The sequence below is a fragment of the Saccostrea echinata genome, unplaced genomic scaffold (assembly GCF_033153115.1).
Source record: "Saccostrea echinata isolate AGI-Se365-2 ecotype Australia unplaced genomic scaffold, CSIRO_AGI_Sech_v1 ptg000012l, whole genome shotgun sequence".
In the NCBI taxonomy this organism is placed as follows: domain Eukaryota; kingdom Metazoa; phylum Mollusca; class Bivalvia; order Ostreida; family Ostreidae; genus Saccostrea; species Saccostrea echinata.
Genome location: NW_026889761.1, coordinates 24,684,478 through 24,708,746, shown reverse-complemented (window position 1 = coordinate 24,708,746; position 24,269 = coordinate 24,684,478). Strand labels below are relative to the sequence as shown.

At 33.0% G+C, this 24,269-nt stretch overlaps 1 protein-coding gene and 1 long non-coding RNA gene across 3 annotated transcripts in view; both read right to left on the bottom strand.

Moving 5' to 3' along the window:
* The window catches only part of LOC133185594 (alpha-mannosidase 2C1-like), a 58,938-nt gene that overhangs the window by 7,908 nt on the left and 26,761 nt on the right, over positions 1-24,269 (bottom strand). The gene's annotated exons all lie outside the window — the stretch shown is intronic.
* Positions 1,291-23,328, bottom strand: LOC133185596 (uncharacterized). 2 transcript variants are annotated; one of them, XR_009720927.1, is made up of 7 exons: positions 23,303-23,328; positions 22,802-22,948; positions 19,664-19,883; positions 17,363-17,462; positions 7,849-7,933; positions 3,467-3,535; positions 1,291-1,731 (listed from the first exon to the last, which is right to left on the bottom strand). It is a non-coding gene; the product is annotated as an uncharacterized LOC133185596 (long non-coding RNA). The 2 variants fall into 2 exon arrangements; XR_009720928.1 differs by lacking the exon at positions 17,363-17,462 and adding an exon at positions 8,119-8,156.

Genomic DNA, 24,269 nt, shown 5'->3' with positions numbered 1-24,269 from the left:
ATATACTCTGAGCATAATGAACCCTAAGATAATATAATCTTTGGAATTTATTTTATAGTGGACAAAAATTGAACTTGATGCAGGGTTGTTATACATCCCCAAGTCACAATTATCCCTTTGCCTTGATTTACATCTAGCATAACAATAATGTGATTGCCCGCTTGGCGCAGTGGTCAGAGCATTTGCTCTAGAGCAGTGGAGTAAGGACTTGTTCCTTAAGTCATAGGTACAAATCCCACTGTAGGACGTGGAGACCGGTTCTTCCAATGAAACCAAATTCCCTTGTTGCAGTATATGCTGGGACAAGAAAAGACCTCTCACTGCTCAAAAGTACAGGTCTAAATTTGCAGCCCTCAACCAGCAAGTTGTGGTGTCTCAATACTAGTGAAAAATTCTTAAAGGATGTATAACAAACAAACAAACAGAATTATGTGTTTATCTGAATATTTATTACATTTCTAAACCCTATGGCCTTGACCTGTATTAACCTGTGTTAGGACCATACTCTGAGGTTACAATTATTGGTAAGTATTTAATACTTTGATATACAGTGACTATGACCTTGTGCAAAAGACCATTACTACTGGGTCTAGAATATTTCTGGCCACAAGCTACCTTTGTTTCAAAAGATGTCTACTCACAGAAGACACGTAGACTTCACAATTCCAGTAACTTCATTTGTTGTTGTATAAAAATGTCAATATTTCCCCATGCAAAAAAAAGTTTGTAAAACAACCCCTTTTCTTCTCATGTCTAAGATCTCTATCCTAAATACACATTTGTCACAGTCACTGTCTACTGAATTCATAAATCTAAAGGTAGTTCATACAGCCTTATTTTAATTCATATTCTTGTGTCTTTAACATCATTACACATATAATTTTTCCATGTTTGAATAGACAATAAAAATTGGAAACCATAAATACAATGAATTAGATTTGTTATAACTGTAACAAATAATGCAAATATGTGCAAGTCATGTAAAATTTCATTTTATTTGTAAATGTGTATTACATTGGTGACATTTGTATACTGTTCAATATATGCATAAGGACTTCTATTATTATCAATCTTCACACCATTAGTTTTGTATAAAGTAATAAATAACTAGTATTTTGTACACAAACATAACATCAATAAAAATAACAATCTTTTACATATCTATAAATATACATAAGAGGAATAAAACACTATTTTGAAATCATCATTACATTTTCATTTCTTGTCAATTAAAAAAATGAATAGCATTATTAAACTATTACAACATGTTTTAAACCACAATGTGTGTTCTAAAATGCATTATATACAAAGTGAGATGCATTGATTAACTGTTCATTGTAAGTTGAAATGAAGTTATTACTTATAAAAACACTTTGCATTAAAAAGCAATCTTTACATAGTTTATTTGATGAGAATATTCCCTCAAACAATAAACTGGCAAGATGTAATACAGACTCTGAAATACCTATACCACCTATTTCAAATAGTACAGTTTGCATTTCATCCATGAGATTATTGACCTTGAAAAATTATGTTTTCTTCTCTTTGAAAGGAACATGTGTGCTATGAAAGGGATATATTAAATAATGTTATTACAAGACATACAAGTAATTTTTATCTTGATAAAAAATGGTGACCTTCTCATGTCAATTAAGAGAACCATTTCACACAATTTGTGCTAGAATCTCATCTACAAGGTGTTGGCAGACAGGCTACCATACTAATACATCCCTGTAAATGAGTTGTAAATATAAAAGTAGTACCTGAAAGTCATTCAGAAAAAAAATTAAAAAGCTGGCTTAAAGATGCTACATTTGTCAGCTGAAATGCATCTTTCACAATACATTCCTAGCATATAATTTTGTGCATATTATATGGTATAATGTTTTTGTTGTTGTTTACAGAGCAAAAATAAAAAGTATATCCATGTACAAATGTACAAGAGGGCAAAACTAGAAATATGTCCATAGGACATGAATGCCCCGCTGAGGGTATATTAATTTTTATTTGCTTGTTTATTGTTTAACATCCCTCTCGAGAATTTTTCACTCATATGGAGACGCCACCACTTGCCAGTGGAGAGCTGCAAATTTTGACCTATACTCGGCACTAAGGGCCATTAAGCAGTGAGGGATCTTTTTCGTGCCAGCACCTACTGTGACATGGGACCTCGGTTTATACGGTCTCCACGTCCCACAGTGGGATTCGAACCAGCGACATAAGGATCAACTCCTTACTCCGCAACTCTAGAGCTTTAACCACTGCACCATGTGGGCATAATAGTAATGCAACACAAAAATATTTTTAGTGTATGAAATTTGATGAGAATATCTTAAAATAGTTTCTTTAACATTGAAATCGAAAAAGTTGGATATAGATGATAAATTCTCACCAAATTCTGTTAAGTGCATAAGCTCACATAAAATTATCTTTAATGGTTTCTTTAAAACTAAGTAAAATGCAAATTTAAGAAAAGTGAGGTCCAGGTCACAGGAAAGTTCAAGGTCATACATTTTTGATGCAGTTGAATAGTTCTCACTAATACGCATAAGCAAAATAAGTTTGATAAAAATATTTTGAATGGAAACCGTTTATTTAACACTGAGCTAATCACTATTTCAAGAAAAATGAAGTCAAGGTCAAAAATGTTGATACAGTTGAATACCTTACATCAGTCTGTATCAGCATATGACGTTTGACACTAATTTAGGAAAAGTGAGGTGAAGGTCAAAGGAAAGATCAAGATCAAAAAATGTTGATGCAGTTGAATAGCTCTCATCAGTATGTATCAGCAAATGAAGTTTGATTACGCTATCCTGAATGGTTTCTTTAAAACTGAGCTAAACACTTATTTAAGATAAGTACGGTCAAGGTCAAAGGAAAGGTCAAGGTAAAAAATGTTGATTCAGTATGTATCAGCATATGAAGTTTGATTACACTATCTTGAATGGTTTCTTTAAAACTGAGCTAAACACTAATTTAAGAAAAGTGAGGTCAAAGTTAAAGGAAAGGTCAAGGTAAAAAAATGTTGATGAAATTGAATACCTCTCATCAATATGTATCAGCATATGAAGATTGATAAAAATATCTTGAATAGTTTCTTTGAAACTTAGTTTTGAACTGAGCTAAAAGCAAAGCGGAATGGAAGGACAGACAGAAGGTTGGAAGGACGGAAGACGGACATGACAAACTCTATATGCCCCAGCCATATTCATGGCAGGGCAGAAAAATTTCTAGTGTACTGAAATTCAAAACTGCAGTAATTGATAATTTGTTTTTTTTTTTTTTAATTTTAATTCAATATCAAAAAACATATACAAACTTTTTTGATAATTTATTCTATTCAAAGCAATAAGAAATGCATCTGTCTGCACTGCTTAAAATTGATTAGAAGGTTATGACATAACTAAAATAATGACCATGTCCACATTAAATTTAAAATATAATGATTGACAATTCACTTCACCTTTTCTTTGGCTTTCATTCCATTGACTTTTCTTTCTTTAAAAAATTGTGCTTGTGTAGTACTCCATCTCTAAAAAATAACATGTAAATGAAAGTTTATGGCACTCAATGAACTCTCTCATCCCTTCCTTTACTGTTCAAGAAAAAAAAATGCATACCACAAGCATAGTTTAAACATGTAACTAGACTTTATGATATTTTCATACATAATGTCACCAACTTTATAAAGAATTGTGAATGCATTTCAAAGGTGAGCACATGTGAATTGAATTAAAAGTACCAGTATTGCGAGTATCTCGCAGTTATCTAACTTACAACCGCTCTTTAGCATGGGAGTCGAGGAAGCTCTAAATCTCACAAGATTTCTGGGCATAACATTACAGCGGTGACAATTGAATGATTCGAACAATCATTATTCCCAAACTACAATGTATTGCCAAGAGTTGAACTCCAAATAGTAGATTGTCAAATAAGGAAAGTTTAGAGTATTTTATCAACTTTCAAAAGTAATGATTTTCATTTAGAATTTAATAAGAAAAGTCCGCTTAGTAAAAAGTATCGTAAAAAATGTAACATATAGGACTAGCTCCTCTCAAAAATTTATTAGGCTGGTTCAGCGCATATTTAGCAAGATATTTCTCTAGGATTTCTTTCTTATTATAGTACACTGCCCCCATCCAACAGACGTTTCCTACCTCTGTGAAAGAGTTCCACTAATTTCAGTAATCGTGATATCAAGTATTGTTGTTTATTCTTAAACGTATGTCAATAAAAAAACTTTTTTCGAACAGATCAATGCTTTAATTTTGAGATTATCACCCTTGGTATGCTTTTTTGTTTTTTGTACGGATGAGAGATTTGTTTATTGACAGCTGCTTTTTCATTAAAAGTGGAACTCAAAAATTAACTTATCTCGTCATTGGTCATTTGCAAAATTATTTGTAAAAAACACTGATTGTACACACAAGTACTCTGAAGTTGATATTAAAAAGATTCTTGAGTTTCTGATTGACAATATCTATGTGGTTTTCAGAGACAAGGTCTTCCAAAAATCTCTTGGAATTTCCATAGGTACCAATTGTGCTCCGTTATTATCAAACCTATTTTTGTATTCATACAAAGAAGAATTTATTTAAAATCTTATACATGAGAAGAAGAAAATACATGCTGTCGCCTTTAACATTTAGATATATTGACGAAGTACCATATTGTCACATGTAAAGGCCGTAGTCTTGTAATAGACACACCCCCAAAGGATGTATTCGTTATAACAAAAGATTTGACCTATAGGAAAGAACTATTTTCCGGAAAAAGTCACATTTAAAAATCAATGTTCTTTAGTTGTTTTCTATTGTATATTTGTCTAAATTTTTCAAATTTGCATTTTAAACGTAATTTTTTTTATTTGCAACTTTGAAATTAACCTCCAAAGTTGGTCAAAACAGTATTTTGTCTGTTAAAGCAATAATTTTTACATGAATTTTGGCATAGAAGTCCTTCAGGGCAGGCCTGCCCCTAAATTAAATTATGAAATTTTGATAGATTTTGATCTAAAGAATGATTTAAAACAAGATTTTTTTAGGGGCACCTCTGCCTTAGGGTTGAAATTCGTGAAAAACCTACAAAAAATGCGAAAAACCTAGTTCTATCATACTGAATTACATTTATGGAGTGCATTTTCATAGTCATTATAGCGCAGAGAAATAGACCGCAGATTCTTAGAATGGACCTTTTTTTATGTCCTGTTTCGAATCCACCTGTTGGCACACTTTTATTTTTTTTTTTTTTTTGTCAAATTTTACACCTGTATAAACATGAACTTTAATTTTTTATACAGGCTTTTGCATTTTACTTCCACTTTCTTCTTTAAATGTGTGTTTGCTGTTGATATAAAAGACATTTATGGAAATGCAGATTATAAATTCTCTTTAACTACTGTAGATTCCTAAATATACGCGAGGAATAAATTATTGCGTAATTACGTGAGAAGCACCACTCGCGAAATAAAATTACTAGCTTTTATTTTTATGGTGCTTTAATGTATGTAAAATCTCTAAATAAATCACCCGTTCGCGAATTATTTTTCTCGCGATTTGACGCCCTTTAGCCATTTCGCGATATTAAGTACTCGCGTAAAATAAGGAATCTACAGTAAACGCAATCAACCGGAACTGTATACCTCAGTGTAAGCACACTTTGTTCGAGGACGCGAATCATTCACTTTGTGTTACTCGATACTGCAGGTGTCACGAAAAAAAAATCATGACGAGCAAAAATTGCTGTGTTTGTCTTTCAAGAACATCTCTGGTTAGTAGTAGTGTTGTGCCAGTGGGAGAGATACTGGGCTATGCAGAGTAGATGGGAAAATTGAGTGCATTGGCGACATGTTATGTCAAAAATGCAGGAGGAAGGTTTACAGATTACAAAAGAACGTGGTAAGGTCAGTTAAGGTTTTATCTCCCATTGCCATTACCCAGGCATCAAGTAAGGACCCTCATACAAAGGATGTATATGTAAATACCATTGTAGGGTCATATGAACACACAGTTGACTAGAACTAAAACGATACATGAGAAACAAGAAACTACACGCATGTGGCCTAAAGTCAGCGACCGGAGCAGATATCGATAAGCTTTTTCTAAAGAATGAAACCAATATCGGCCCTATAGGTCAATGCATATATTTACCTAGAAGTGATCCTTTGGGGGGAGAATCCCGAGAAAAATGCAGCTCCTATGGATACAATGCTACCCCAAAAATGCGGATGTATCTCTTATTTTCACAGCACAACTATTCCAAAGAAAAAGTTTAAAAAGTTAAAATATTCGTATTATTTCAAAAACAAAAGTAGGATACAACTTCTAATTTTCTTGGAAAATTCAGTTTACATAAAAGCTTTATTTATAAGTATTTAAGTAAAGTCTGTATTTTAATTGTTATTTGATTGGTATAAATTAAAAATTAAGTCCCTTATTTTTTTTTCCCTATAACCCTAAGCATTTTACGATATTGTGCTGAAAATGCATTCCAAGCAGGTGTCTGTGTTTACGTAAACAAATCCACAGGTACTTGTGGACAGGACCCCCCCCCCCCCAACCCAACCCCAATATTCAACCCCGGGACTTGTTGGACATTTTTTTCACAAATTATATTTATTGCACTTATTCATCATGTGTATAATAGGAAAAAATCATGAAAACCCCAAAATAATCGTTCCACACAAAAAATACCCCACTATACATTATAAGAGAGAAAGGTATGCCACTCTGGTTTGTTTACGTTGTACCCCCACTGGTCTTTCTGGGTTTAAAAACATGTTTTTATTTTATTTTAACCTAAAATGTCGGTTCACACTGTCTCTACATATATTTCTGTCTTAGTTCATGCTATCGGATTGGCTCTGCATCTCGTAGGAATCCCACAATTAATCCTTAAAAAGCATTGCAGTCAGTGCATTGAAAAAATCCTTAGGTAAACGCAACGGAAGTGCATAGATAATATATTACCTATTATGAAAACACCCGAGAGAGATTATTACGTCAGGGCAAAACTGTTTACTGCTTAGAGAAAAGTAACACTTAGAAAAGGATAATAAACAAGAATCTGATATACCATGAAAATCCTTAAGAGCAGTAAGGAAACACTTAAAACATTACTTTCCAAGAAACATGCATTTAATATTACATGTACATAATCAATTTATAAAATTTTAATTAGGGATGGAAATAAATAATATCCAAACATGAAACAGATGTGTCTGACTCTGTGGTATCATTTATTTCAAGCTCACTGGGGTATATATAGAGTTGATATATGAATGGAAATAACTATTGTTAATTGATAATACATCATCGATATATCTCAATGTCGAGTTCAAGACCACAGCAAGTGTTTTCTTCTTCTCATGTGTAAGATTTTGAATAAATTCTGCTTCATATGAATATAAAAAGAGGTCTGCTAGCCTAATAACAGGTTGCAATTGGTACCCATGGGAATTCTGACAGATTATTGGAAGACCTGGTCTCCAAAAACTACATATATATTGTCAATCAGAGACTCAAGCATCCAAAAACCTGTATTACTAAAGTATAGTTCAATATGATCACCAAAATCATCATTGCTTGACATAATATGCATGTATAATCTTTCTTTAATATTAAAAACATTTTAAAAGGCCCTAATTAAGCAATCATTCTGACATTTATTTATGCATGATTGTGTATACTTTATCAACAATCTCTGCCACTTTCACACTGATATGGCTACTTTTTGTGTTTCGCTTGTTGGAGAGCTATAATCTCCAAACTTGTGTATTGAGTATAATAACTTTCATCCTTCTCATATTGGCCTAGGTGAAAACAGATAATACTACAGGTCACTTACTCAGAAGGATTACTTGATTTTGTTGATTATGTTGATGAATGGTAGTCTGCACAGTAGCGCTAGCAGTTTCTTTTTTACCATTTCACTGTGAAAAAAAATGTGGAACTTATTATATATTAAAAATATTTACCATTACATAAGCATTAGTGATATGGTCATTGCTCTTTTTTGTAACAAATCAATTAAACACTGTACCTTTATATAGTACGAATTATATTGCATGTACATGTACTTTCGATCAATCTATTTAAAAAACATCAGATTAATTACCAATAGGTTCTTGAATTTTTAGTTTCTGTTGCATTGGGCTGAAATTACGAGAAAAACTTTATTTTGAACAAGCATTTATATGTACAGTATTGTACTTGCATACATGTACTTAAATACCTACTATAATTAAGATTAAACAATCATTCTGAGAGTATTGCATTAGCAATACTAGTCCCCTACCGGCAAGTGTAATCTGGTTCCCACTAAAAATTGAATTGCCACAATTCCATTAAAAATCATTGATTCAGAAGCATAACAAAATGCAAACTTGAACTGTAACTCATCAAGATACACTTACATACCAAAACTCAGCTCAATATCTGCAAGCGTTTAGAAAAAAGTGCGGAAAAAAAATGGGACAGACTGAAAGAGGGACAGACAGACAGATGGACAGACTCAGAGGAAACCTATAATTCCCTCTGGTTTCACCGGTAGGGAACTAATAAAAAAGTGGGAAAAAGCCACCCTGTTAAGCTGTACTTTTGTCTCCCATGGTGAGCAGTGGAAAAAGGTCTTATGCTTGGATATGTTGTACATGTACTTTGTATCAATCTGTACATGCATAATCCATTGGCTAATGAAAGAGGCAATGTATTCGTAATGTAAACTCTTAAATGTAGTGGTAATGTGTACATTTTTTGCAGCGGTAATGAGTATGTAACGGTAAATAATTACCATTTTGAAAATGTAGCGGTAATGATATTCACCTGAATAAAGAAATGGTCTATCTATTCCATTCACATTTTTTACAAGATAGGGCACTTCTTATTTGCTGTACATATAATTGTTTTCATTTTCACAGGGCTCTAACACTGCTTTTTGGGAATGGGGCCGGGCTGTAAAGATTGGGAAAATAAAGACCTTTTAGGAAATTTTGGAATAACCATTATACGTACTTTAAAATCATATATATTGGGTTTCCGGTCTTGACTATCAACTAAATTTGTTTTATAAAACAGAAGAATATGAATAGCAAGTTATGTTATTACTGGTACATATCCAGCTATATTTTCTTTAATTTTTGGGAGAAATGACTATTGGGAAAATTAACACATTAATTGGGAAAAAAGGTACCTTTTTTGAATTGGGAGTAGGGCCCTTGAACGGTCCTAATTATAGACAATTGAGAGCCCTGTTTCATATTTGAGAGGTCGATTTATAACCTTCGTTCTTCATTTTTTTAAGCTTTGGGTGTGTGTTGATTACAACATATCAAACGCTTATCATATGTCAAGTGACTTATCTTTAAGTTATTGTCAAAGAAATTTCAAGTCTGTTAAAATCTTAATGTTTAAATAACTTGTGCCCTGTAGGAAATAAGATTTTGTAGCAAATAATCTTTACAACCAAGCTGCAATTTTCCCCAAGTTATAGGCTGAAAAAGGGGGTGCATATTTAAACCAATGCATATTACATTCGGCAAGATATGGTAACTGCTTGATTGTCACATTTCAGTTTGAAACATGTTACAAGTTTTATTTCAAAAAATGAAAATATTATTGAAAAAGTAAATACAAATACTCATTGACAAAAACTATCTACTAGGGATGGCAATTTCTAACTGGTTAACCGATTACTCAGTCGGAACGATGGCAATCGGTTAGGAAATCTGCAATCGATTAGTCGAAAAAATATTATAATATAAGTAAAATTGAAGGCAATGTACTAAAATTCATTTTCAAAATAGAAATTCCTACCTAAACGTTTAATTTAGCGTTCTCATTTATTCATTTAGGCTGATTGGGAGGTCATTATGGCTCTCCAGATTAAAATTGCGGGGTAATTGGTCAGTCTGAGATATGTTAATTACTGTTAAAACATCATGTCGTTACCCCGACTGTCCTCTAATTCTTTAATGATAATAATCACCGTTGAGCACCGTGAATTGGTGTGTGTGTATCTTTTGCAGTTATCTATCACATTAAATTATAATACAAACATTGTAAATTAAGTGATACATTTTAGACTTAGTTTTGATTATGGTGATAATGAAGAATAAACTTGTGTGACATCCGCTCTGGAAAATTATCCACGATATCTCAGGCATGGTTCATGGTTTTCTGAATTTTTTCTTGTCTATTGAAAAAAAAATATGCGCGTAGTTTTATGATCAAGACTAAAGACAAATAGAATGATTTTGACCTCTAACATCTTTTTTTAAAGACTTCTTGTGCATAGGAATAGAGCTACTTGAGAAAAGTCAAGAAAATGACATTGTGTAGTTTGATACGATTAACCGGTTAATCGGTCGGAACGTTTTGCGGTTAACCGATTTGCAATTCTGTATTCGATTGCCATCCCTACTATCTACTAAGTGGTTAGTATGTAAATTGTAACTGGTTACAAAACTGGTTATGAAAATTTCAACTGGTTATGATCTTTCTCAATAGTTAATAAACCAGTTAATCATTGCCATCCTTATTTTAAAGATACTTTGTGACAAGTTTGATTTAAACTGGTCCAGCAGTTCTTGAGAAGCAGTTGAACAAGAGGCCCAAGGGCCTTAACGGTCACCTGAGTATAATACAACAATTTAGAAGTTAAATACACTGATAGTTGAAGCTTTGTTGCCCTAAAGCAAGAGAAGTAGGAAGATCAGGATCAACAAAATAATTAGTCTAGTATTCAGTATCAACTCATAAATTAAGTTCTAATCTGTCCCCCACTTAACACTATGCAGACTATTAACAAACTATTAGTGCTTCTGTACTATTTTTAAACCCATATTAAGACCTCTAGCATTGACCTCTCTTATGGTCTTTGAAGAACTTTTAATAAGATAAGTTGTTTTTGTCTCATTTTTATTTATCTATTACTTACAGGTCTACCTGTTTATTAAAACTAAGAAAGTACTTTTTTAATTATACGATAAACATTCTTGCATAATTATCTTATTCTATTAACCTTTCAAATACATTATTTACAGTGATTAATTATCAAAGGTGAATGGAAAAGGGGAATAACTTCTCTCAGTAGAATACAAATTAATAGAGCCCTGCCCAGGACCAGAATGCTTAGACCAATGGTCCAGATGTTTAAAAATCTGGTAGAAATATGCTTACTCATATCATTTAGACTTTTACTCAGTTTGCTTCCAATATGCCCAGAAGCAGAGAAGAATTTCACAGGTACAATGCATTTTCACTACAGATTCAACAAAGCCTTACCCTAACACCAGAACCCAAGACCAAGGGTCAAGAAATTTACAAATTTGGAAGAGTTACCCTCATCATCATAACTATGGACTTCAAAGAATTAACACTTTTCCACTATATTATCAAAAGCCCCCCCCCCCCCCCTGTTATGCCAGAACCCCTGACCCTAGGACCACAAGATTTAAAAATTCTGTTCGAAGCTCCCATTTTCATCATAGCTAAGCAATTTATTTATCAGCTCAACACTAAGGAGCAGACAGGATTAATTAATGATTAATAGAATTAATGCTTTTTCACTATATAATCAATAGAGCCCCCCCCCCCCTCCTCAAGAACCCCAAAAACTGAGGCCATATATTTAAAAATTTTGGAAGAGGCATCCTTGTCTATCATAATCATGCACTTTGTTTATATAATCTCCAGTAGCAGAGAAGAAGATTTTCAAAGAATCAATGCATTTTCACTATATAATCTATAGAGCCCCGCCCTAACACCAGAACCCCTGACCCTGGGGCCATGAAATTCACAATTTTTGAAAAGGCATCCTTATGCATCATAACCATGCACTTAGTTTGTTTAAATAATCTCCAGTAGCAGAGAAGAAGATTCTCAAAGAATCAATGCATTTTCACTATATAATCAATAGAGCCCCACCCTAACACCAGAACCCCTGACCCTGGGGCCAAGAAATTCACAATTTTTGAAAAGGCATCCTTATGCATCATTACCATGTACTTAGTTTGTTTAAATAATACCCAGGAGCAGAGAAGAAGATTTTCAAAGAATTAAAGCATTTTCACTATATAATCAATAGAGCCCCACCCTAACACCAGAACCCCTGTCCCAGGGGCCATGGCTTTCACAATTCTGGAAGAGGCCCACCTCCTCATCTTAACTATGTACTTAGTTTATCACCTTAATGCCCAGGAGCAGAGGAGAAGATTTTCAAAGAATTAATGCATTTTCACCATATAGTCGATAGAGCCCCGCCCTTACATCAGAACCCCTGACCCTGGGGCCATGAAATTCCCAATTTTGGAAGAGGTACTCTTGCTCATCATAACTATGTACTTAGTTACTTTATTTAATATCCAGAAGCAGAGAAGAAAATTTTCAAAGAATTAATGCATTTTCACTATATAATCTATAGAGCCCCGCCCTAACACCAGAACCCCTGACCCTGGGGCCATGAAATTCACAATTTTTGAAAAGGCACTTTTGCTCATCATAACTATGTACTTAGTTACTTTATTTAATACCCAGGAGCAAAGAAGATTTTCAAAGAATTAATGCTTTTTCACTATATAATCTATAGAGCCCCGCCCTAACACCAGAACCCCTGACCCTGGGGCCATGAATTTCACAATTTTGGAAGAGGCACTCTTGCTCATCATAACTATGTACTTAGTAACTTTATTTAATACCCAGGAGCAGAGAAGAAGATTTTCAAAGAAATAATGCACTTTCACTATATGATCTATATAGCCCCACCCTGGGGCCAGAACACCTGACCCTGGGGCCATGAATTTCACAATTTTGGTAGAAGGCTCCATGCTTATTACAATGATGCCAACAGTTTGACTGCTTGATGTCCAGGAGTAAAGAAGAAGATTTTTAAAGATTGCATTAATTTTGGTGGTTTTAGCCCCACCCCTCAGGCCCCAGGGGGGCAGGGATCATGAAATTCACAATTAATGTTCCCCTTCACCCATAGATGCTATATACCAAATTTGGTTGAAATTGGTTGAGCGGTTTTAGAGAAGAAGTTAAAAATGTTCAAAAGTTAACGCACGACGGACGACGACGGACAAAAACAGATAGCAATAGGTCACCTGAGTGACTCAGGTGACCTAAAAATGTGAAAAGTTTATGCATGACCCAAGCCCTTGCTCGTGCAAAAACATACAAAAACAGATAGAAATATGTTACCATGGTTTCCTAGGTAATTCAGTTATCTTATATCAAAACCACACATTGTCATATAAATAAGACTAAGAGTAAGTGCTTTTCAAGGGTCCAGATCAGCATTCAATCAGTATCAAAGTATCATGGTCTTTACAGTGTTGTATATGCCTTTTGTCTTCAATGGTAACCTGTACTTATACATGTACTTAAATATGGCCATTGAGGAGACCACTTATAATTAGGCATAAAGTAGACCAGTGAGAAAAATTGAGTAAATTGAATTAACCCTTGATATCAAGTATATACTGTATATAAATATACCATTCTAATGATCTTATTCACTATATGCATCAATACCCTGTATTATATTATACTGCATATCAAATTAAAACTTATTTACTGTGTCACAACTGAAGTGTTGCTGGACTGAAAGACATAAAGATGGACAATATGTGAATCCTATAGAGCTTTATCATTTCATGCAGGCCCTAATTAATAGCGATTCTCTGTAACCACTTAAACTTCTTTGCCACGCATGGTCACCGATTTTGATGAAACTTTGCCAATTATTACAACTTGACACCAGAAACATATATCAAATAAAATTTCGTTGCTATGTGTCTTGGTTGCCATGGTAACAGCCAGAAAAGTTGAAAAAATTGAGATTTTCAGCTACTTTAAATCTTTATTAAGCCTTAATAAAGACTAAGAAAAACAAACACACTATTCTCCTAAAAACATGACACCTTGTTGCCACTTATGCTATAAAGAAACTATTTAGAATTTATCTCTAAGTAAGTGGTAACCATGGGTACATTTGGAATACATTTTAGATGCTGAAAAATGCTGAAAAAAGCTCAATATTCACAAATGATAGATGTTACATGATTAAACTCAATCAAAAACCTAAGAAAAACAATGAAAAATATTTAACTTATGTAATTAGGTATTGCCAATATTATTCTAAAAATAACTTTCATGGTTGCCATGGTAACACAGTGTCACCATGCAAAATCTGTTGCTATGATTGGATTAATGATACTGTCTTGAGGAAAAACAATAAAATTCACGACTGGCACATATACATCCTTAGGACCTTGCAACACCGACAACATAAGAAAAATTGAGATTAATGATTACTTTGCAGTGTAACCATGGAAACAACGTACTAGTTGTTTAAAGTGATATTTTTTTTGCTGCCTTAGGAATTTGCTAACCTTTTAATCAAGAAACATATTATTTGAATCACCTTGAATGGTACTTATCTCGTAGAACTAAAGTTGAATATCATATATTGATAAAGGTTGTTGAAAAATAAAACAATGTTGCTATGGTTACCAAGAAGAGAAAATGTTCGATTTTGTTAATTTTATGTCAATATTGGACCCTATGTGCCAGATTTTTGCACCCAGTTAGAGATTGGGTGGTAGTCAACATTTAAAGTCAGGTTAGTTGTTCACATATATCAATCATAAAAGTTTTGGGAATCTACATACAAGGGTACGTATCCAAGGAAACAGAGTATTTTTAAGATTTTTATGCATGTTTTTTCGCCTTATTTCCATAGCAACGCACTATTTAAAGAATTGAAATTGAATTTTTTGAAATGTGAAAATTAAGGACACACCAAGGCCTTTAAAAATTGATCATCAGTTATATAGAAATATGCTTTTTAAAAAGATAGGATTAGATTAAAACACTAAGAGAGTAAATTTAAAATCCCTTCGTGGTATTAAAACCATGGCAACCATTGCCAACCTATAAGAAATATCATATTTTGTTCTTGGTATATGTTACAAGGATCTCTTGTCTATTATTTGCTTGCATTTCAACCTATAATTGTTTTTATTCTTAAGTGTATGACTTTATAAAATTAAATGAACAAAATTATTACTTTTGAATACTTTGTTTCCATAGTAACGTATGTTATAGTTGATTTACCAAACATGTTTATCATGCATTTAAGACATCAGGCCTTTAACTTTCAGAAACAATCATTGCCACTTGTTTGCTTTGCTGCAAAAGTTAACTGTGGGACTCTGAACATGTTGAAAAATGCCATTTTTCAAACTTTACGACATGTTGCTATGGTAACCATGACACGTAGCAACCAATTTTTGCCTGATTTGAATTTACGGTATCAAAGACTTTTATCATAGAGAGTTTGGAGAAATTCTGAGACTATGCGTGCCACAGCTCCTATATAAAAGTTCAAGTCATTACAGAGAATGGCTCTTAACATTCCATCAGTGATAAACTACCTTGCACTTAGATTTTTATATTTACCTTTGTCTGCTATAGCAACCTGTACTTATACACGTTATACTTAAATATGGCCATTGAGGAGACCACTTATAATCGGGCATAAAGTAGACCACTGAGAAAAATTGTTGATATCAAGTATATACAGTACATAAATACACCATTCTAATGATCTCATTTACTTTATGCATCAATACCCTGTATAGTATTACACTGCATAAATTAAAACTTGTTTATTGTATCACAACTGAAGTGTTAATTGCTGGCTGAAAGACATAAAGATGGACAATGTGAATCCTATATAGCTTTAACATTTCATGCAGGCCCTAATTAACATTCAATGAGTGATAAAGTACCTTGCACTTAAGATTTTTATATTTACCTTTTGTCTGCTATAGCAACCTAGTTCTTATACTTAAATATGGCCATTAAAGAAACTGCTGATAATTGGGCATAAAGTAAACCACATAGAAAAAAATTAATATACTTAATGGGAAAATTTTATTGTACTCACTGTTAATAGCAAGTACATTTATATGCATGTATTATATAATATATACAGTGGCGCCTTGTTGATCCGGACGCCTCTTTGGCTTAAGTTTGTTAAAAATAATATTGATTAATTTTGAACTGTTTCTTATTTAATTAATGCACAGTGTACTGGTGTAAGCTAAATTCTTCGAGCTTCATATTAGACGTGTAATTTAGTTGGGGTAAATACACTCTAATTTTAGATGCTATTGTTTGTAGGTCACAGGTATCGCCTTCAAACTGACTGCATGGCCAATGTTTTAACTACAATTAACGCTATTGCAAGATCAGGGGTTGAAATATACGGTAGCCCGACGCCCCGGGGCTAGTTATTTTAAGACTGGGGCTAGCTTATTTAAATGTAATAATAGGCTGTCGGACTAGCAGAACAGAAAAAAAATTCTCGTCAGTTTACTTTCATTTTAATATGAAGACTGGTTTCTTTTGACTGAGAACTAGTTTAATTTGTTTCTGTCACCAAAACATTCAAAACTTTAACTTTTTGTTTTCATTTTGCATAAAAAAATTGTTGGGCTAGTTAGTTTGGGTTAGTAATTTTTTCCTGATCAGTAGCCCCTGGGCTAGTGGGATTTCCAGGAAAATTTCAACCCCTGAAGATAAGTGTGAAAAAGTCATTTCTTGAAAAATTACCGTCCGGATAAAGGAGTCATTTTTCAATGAACTATTACGTTTTGTAGTAGAAATCGACCTTCCGGATGCGGAACACATTTTTCTGGATTAATGAGACAGAATGACATGGAAAAAAATCTATTCCCGAAAAACAGCATCTGGAAGGTGAAGTGTTCGGATAAACATGGTGCCACTGTATATACCATAAATGACTATGACCTATGGTACATATTGTCAGAGAAAAACAATCAATTAAAGCTGAACACTTCTCATAAATAGGCATACACCATATTCGATTATATATCATCTACTATATCAGCACTGGGGTATACTCTTCGCATTTGTTACACCTGACTGCTTTATTGTCACAGGTATCGGAGTGGAATGGTGACACATGCTCATGCTGGTTATCTTGCATTGCCTTTGTTTATTTATTTTATTGCAGTTGCGTGTACTTGTGTATGTTTGTATACTGCACTGACCTGTGCAACTGTTGTAAGTTTCATTGGCATCTTTCTCTCCTGCTGTACGTGAAAGAAGTACACAGTAATTTTTTGTCGCTACCGAGAGCTATGTAGCACACGTCAGTCTGTCTATACAGACAAGTGACAACAGATTACACTGAACAGTGACTAAGTGAGTGGCTTATATAGGGACACTACAATATAGCGTGAATAAAGGAATATGGCGGAAAATTCCTTTTACACAGTGTGTTCAGATTTAAAATCACTAACTTTAAAGCAAACTAATGGATTACATACCTTTTCCCATAATTCACTTCAAATTCCTACTCATCATGTACAGCTACTTCAGAATCTCACATGTATACATTCTTTGACTTTTCTACAGGAACATTATTTCCTACAATGTACAATCACATTTTAAAACATTCAAATATTACTTCCAATTGGACATAATTGGTAGTTCACAAGCTAGAAAGCTCACTCAGTAGTTGGATTGATTGTTTAATTGTATGTCGTTTTACATCCTGTTTAAGAATTTTTCACTAAAATAGAGACGTCACCATATAATGGTCAACAATCTTTTCAACAGTTTTTTCTAAAGAGATTTCAGGCTGTCTTTACTGCAATTGTCATCAGTCTACATTACCACCCATTGTGGTATACTGGTCCCGATTTATTTTCATAAGATTTAAGTTTTAGTTTGTGTGATAACTGGATATCAAAAAGTTTCAAAGTAGAGTGTCATGAGCTCATCAATGCTAATTATCAAAACACTACTTCTAGAAAATCAAAACATTTTAGTTAAATTAACCATTCAAAGTATTTTTTTGAAAAGTAAAACAAAGGTCAAGGTCAAGTGAACTGTAATGCTGGTATTTTTCATTATAATTTATGACAAATTGTGCACATGCTAAATAGCATAGACTTACCTCTTTTAAATTATCAAAAATATGCTGAATATTGGCACTAACTTTTTTATAAGTAGGTCAAAGGTAAGTTCAAGGGTCACAAGATTGGCAACCATGGTATTTAAAAAAAAGTCACAGTGCCAAGCAAAATATTAACCAAATATCAAAAACAATTAAACCTCTTACAATTCTCAAGATATAAGGTGTGACAGATGGACAGACAGACAGATGCCAGGTAAATTGATCCCTAGGTGTTGCACTGCTGTGCAGTCGACTCACAAAAAATGTTCTTACAGGGATAGACATTAACTCTCAGATTTTCTTGCCCTTCAGGCAAGTGATCTCAAACTTTGACTTGTCCGAACTCAAAACTTGGTTGCCCAAAATAAGGAAAGAACTTCAGAAGAAATATTTTATTACTGTAAATGTTATGACAAGAAAAAATGCGACCAAATACACTACCGTCAATTTGGCAAGGTGAGGTACCTGAAAAAATTTAAATGCTGCCTTTGTACATAAATGTATACCACTGTCCTTGTAAATTTAACCTGTTAACACACACTGCCATATACATGTAGCAATAACCCTCCGTTTAATAAATAAAATTCATATTTTTAAATTTTTTTTTGGTTGGATTCTTTTGTGAATTGTGATTTTCTGAGATAACTGTGAAACAACACTGAAGGAAGATAGTTGCTACATAACACACCTTGATCAGGATACATCGTGTTACACTGTACCTTTATTCTTTGAGTAAATAAATAATCTAATGTCCAAATAAGAAGTTAAGAAAGATGTTAGACAGTGAATAGACGAATAGCATATTTATCAGCGAAAAACGGAATAACGAACCCGATTTTCAAATGAAAGGTATAATCCAAAAATGCTGACAAGGAATTCCGAATGCAAAAACATTGTCAGTCAGGTACCTGGCGGAAATCAAGTCTTCAATTTATTTTTTTTTATATAAATTAATGTAAACTAAATTAATATGTACATTTCTATGAAAAAAAAAATCACTTGCCCAATCAGACAAGTACGTCGCAAGATTCACTTGCCCGAACTGAGAATTTACTTGTCCTGGGCAATCAGACAACCGTTAATGTCGATCCCTGTGACTTATTTATCATTGGAATGACTAGTAAACACCAAACTGAACTTAACCTGCTTAAGTGAGCCAGTAGTGCCCAGTACAGAGCAACAAGTGCTGTGAACAGTGAGTGAAGTGTGACCGATTGATTGAGTGTTGTTTTATGTCCCATTCGAGAATTATTTCACTCATAAAGAGTGAAGGGTTAAATAATTGCAATAAAATGTAAGGAGGCAAGTCTGCTTCACCATAACCTGGTTCTTTGTGGCCCTATTTTTAACCTTCATACCCATCTCCACTGGGAATTCATTTCCTGCTCCCCCCCCCCCCCTCCCCAACAATCAAGTCATGACTCCATATGCAGCCAAAGGCTGTAATGGACAGCTAGTTCATTAACAGCTAGGGCTATCAGGAATTCAAAGTCACTGAAGTTCTTTTGGTTTTTATGATATAATCGAACTATCAGTCTATCACTGAGTATCTGCATGCTTTAAAAGTTAGTATTTACCCCTGATTTCCTTTAATTAAAGCTTTTGTGTCTATTTTCTGCTAACAATTTATTTACAGTTTATAACTAATAAAGCAGCAAATATACCTTACCCCATGTTGCAGATTCTCTTCATCCAAGTATTTGATGTACATTGTACTTAATCTCTTCATCTGTTCATCTGGATCCTTTCACTGCATTCAGACAGTACCAGTAACTGTTATATATGGATATATTTCCTTGTCAAAGCTGTCACTTTTTAGGCACAATTGCTAAGTTTGCATCTTTATCAGCATTATTTATTAATGAAATGACAAATTCCATCAGACACACCTGCAAAAATGAAAACAAAATCTATTAATTTACATATAATCATGTCCATATTCTCTTGACTTCATTATTATATAATTGAACTGTTTTATACTGCACTGCAAATATAAAGGGCTGGGATAATACACTTTCGTCTACTATTCTATATCTAAATAAATATACTATATTAGGTATCACAATATTTATGCTACAATACAGATCACAATATTTTTAATCGGTTATAATTTTTTCATTTTATATTAAAATGAGACAAAGTTTGACACCATGCATATCCAAAGTCTCTAAAAATTAACGATTTTAGTCATGTATATGTGTTATGCAAGGGTGTATCTGTCAGTATTTCCAAAATTTATCAAGCATGACATTTAAATTGATACAAATATTTTGATTTCAGCTTTTCTTTTTCATGAAGTTTGACTTAAATATTCTTTGATAATTTTTAAATCAAAATAAAATCAAAAACTTTTAATTTCTTCATTTTATTTGCTTGGAAAATAATTATTTTTTTCTTTTGTATTTGTACGAGTATTTAGTTTCAAACTAGTTCTACATGTATATTAGCTAATCAGTGAAAATCTATATGTTTGATTTACTTCAGTTTACATGCCTGTGTGTGCATTATATTACAAATCATGGGATCTGTGCTTGTAGGTGCACTCAATGTTTTAAAGTTATTCATAATTTGAGAATTATTGTTTTTTTTTATTGTCAGTATATTTAAACCAATATTTTTTGGTTTTACAAAATAATATGAATTTTCTTTTTTTAAGAGAGATGATGCAAATTATAATTTCAATTTTAATTTTGTTTATATATTGTTGCTGTGATCTCAATAACCTAGATAGAACGTTCTAATCATTAAAATGATATTGTCCTATGGACCTGGTTTAACGATAGAATTCGTTCCGTGTATTGGCAATGTAGCGAAATAAGCAAGTTCGATAACTCGAACTGACTGCATTTTCTATGAACAATCCAGAGAGTTCCGAATTCAACATGGCGTGTAAATTTGAAGTGAGGAAAAAAGGTTGAGAAAATGAGTTGAATTTTCTTATTTATATGGATTATTTTTTAGGTTAAAAGGCATATAAAATCTCAAAAAGGTTTGTTATGATTAATTTGATAGTTATTTTCAGTGCAATTTTTTTTGTATTCTTCATAAGACAAAATCATTTCTGAGCGGATCCTTTCCAATATGCTATATTGCTAGTATATGGGACATATAAACTGTGGTGATCGAGGGCTTGTTCCGAGACACAGTTAGATTGTTCTAACTAGCAATAACCCAACACATGTATCTTGTAAGTCGAACACATGTATTTCGCAAATTCAGTAAATAATTCTAAAAAAAGAAGAAATCTTGTAAAAAGGTATTCCATAGAGAAAATTACCCAGAATACGTTGTAGCATAACAAACACTGACATATACTCGAACAAAACTTAAGTATGAAAAATAATCAGATAATGGGTCAAAATCACACCAGTGACCACCTACCCTAATCAACTGTTATCCACAAAAAAAAATTATATACTTATATGTCAATCTACTTCCAAAATTACGTGTTTTCCAAGATCTTACAAAATTATTTTTACAGTATGTCTCTTCAAATATTTGTTTTCCTGCTTAATAGTACTGATCATGCTGATCAGACGATTATGGGTGGGTGATATTAAGATAGTATGCCCTCATAAACTTTTAGTCCCAGACCTATGAACCAGTGATTCATTTTGAAAATGGTTATCATGGGTCCAAAGGACCCCCCTTAATGACAACAATGAGTCCCATGACAAAATCAGTGCATCCAAATCCAAGGGTCATATATTAGATATAACAGAGGAAATTCTGGTGAAATATAAAAAGTTATTGCACGAAAGAGCAAATGCTTTATTGTTGCTGTGAGTAGTTTTATAATTTTACTATCAATTGTCCAAGTAAGACTACATGATTTTGTGTCATAAATATAATATATTGTCAACTGTGCACTTTGGTTCTATTGTTAGATCGTACATACGATCTCACACATTGTAATGTATCAGTCATAAACTGCACAGAAGCAGAATGAAGCAAAGAAATTTTAAGAAGAAATGAAAAAACAGTCAGAAATAAAAATGATTAAATTTTAAACTTCTTAGCTTGTAAGGAAAAAAAAAATGATACAGGTTACATGTATAGCTTTTACATAGGTATAGTATTCACTTCAGAAATGTTCCACAGTATAGACATAATCAGTGATAATCGAACTATGCTATCTAACTTTCAAATATTTTCTGATAATTGCTGGTTAATTAGCTGCAGTTGTGAAATCTGACCTTTGTTGGCAACCTTATATATACCTGTTAAAATTGTTCATGCATATCGCTTAGCACATGGATATGATGCAATCAGTCAAGTTTAGAATCGGATTATACCAAATAATACACGTTCTTCTATAAATTTATTGCGTCCATTGGGATGCACATTTATTAAAATAATGCGTCCTGAGCAAAATTTGTGCATAATTTACGCAGGACGCACACCAAAATGAATCATTGATGAACACCATATTTTTTAGCCCAACATACAAAGAACTATGTAGCAACCTATGATCTACAGAACATGTAATTTTCATAATGCTAGCTCACATCATAAGGAATACATATATGACTAGCAGTGGTTAGAGTGTTTGCTTTAGAGTCACAGATAAAGGAGTTGATCCTAACATCACGGGTTCGAATCCCACTGCAGGATGTGGAGACCGGTGTTCAAATGAAACTGAGGTCCCATGTTGTAGTAGGTGCTGGTATGAACAAAATTACTCATTGCTCAAGGGTCCTGAGTACAGAGGTTCTCAAATGCTGGCTTTTCAATACGAGTGAAAAGTTATCGAAAGAAACGTCATAGAAACAAATAAATATGACTATAAATAATTCTCTTTTCTTACCATTATGGATGTTGTACATGTCTCTTTCGATAATGAAAAAAATCTTTTTCTGTCAACTTCTCATTTTCTCACCCGCCTTTTTCTTGCTAATCTTCTCTCCAACATACTGGAGAAGGTATTCTCGCATGTTATGTGGTACCGAACACACTATAATAAAAATAAATGCATAAATGCAAACAAGTCAACAAAATCTAATTTATTCAGAGACTTGGTTTTATATGTCTCAGACTGTCATAAATCTCACCCTAGGCATCTTCGCTAGCCAAGGGTTTCTGATACGCTACTCTCCTTATAAACTTATGAGGAGGGTAGCGTATCAGAAACCCTTGGCTAGCGAAGATGCACCCTAGGCAGTTAAAATTTTCCTCAGAAATCTGGTCAGAATTTTAAAACATAATTTCAAAAAAAACTCATGGGAAAATATATAAATAGCCATTGTACAAAATGCAGGAAACTTTCCTGGAAAGTTTAGAAATTGAAACTGTAAAAATATTATCATACCATCAAACCATGTCCATGCTGATCAAAAGACTCAACAATGTATTAACTAACCCGATCAAAATTAAACTGAACCCGACCGAAAGTTTCTAATCTACATGTACATATGTAGATATACAAGTAATACATGTAGACTCTGCACAACAATTTTATTAAAATAAAAAAAAAAATATTGCTTGTTATATGGTTTTATAACTAAATTGAGAGTATAAGCAAGTTAATTTCTCCATGGCAACTGCATAACATAAACAGTATCTTTTTTATTATATGTATAAAAAAAAAAAAAAAAACTTAAATTGATCAGGATCTGTTTCATATGAATCAGGACTTGTTCAAGCTTGACAACTAGCAATTTTTCTTCGGGTCTCTTTTATTATTTAATTTCAACTTCTTTTTGAAATTATGATTATCTTCTAATATTTCTTTTCAAAATGAAACACTCAATAGGTTTATAAATAAATGAAACATTAAAAAAAAATCAATAAATACAGGCCCGTAAGAAGCAATTTCAGTTTGGGGGAGGGGGGACAGCCATGCATTTTCTTTGGGGGGCACTAACAACCAAAAATTCCTTGACAAGCTTTAAAAAAAAAAGGAAAAAAAAAGAAAAAAAAAGGTCATCAAGCGTTTTTATTGAGGGGGCACAAGCATATAGTAGCTATGTTTTCTTTAGTATTCTATATTTCGGCAAAATAATTGGGGGCACCCCCCCCCATTCCTACGGCCATGAAATAGTTTTAAATGATTGTTAAGTAATAAAGACAATGCAATAAATTCTGTAAAGTAATTCAAATAGTTGAGGTAATTTTTACTTATGTGTAGACTGATTTACTAGTACTTTCATAATTATAAATATATTCTCCCATAAAATTAGAATAAATTCATGATAAAGGAAATAATTTGCCTTGATCATGTTGAACATGCAATACATTTTTGAGTCATTTAAGTTGTTAAAGACAAAATTCTCATT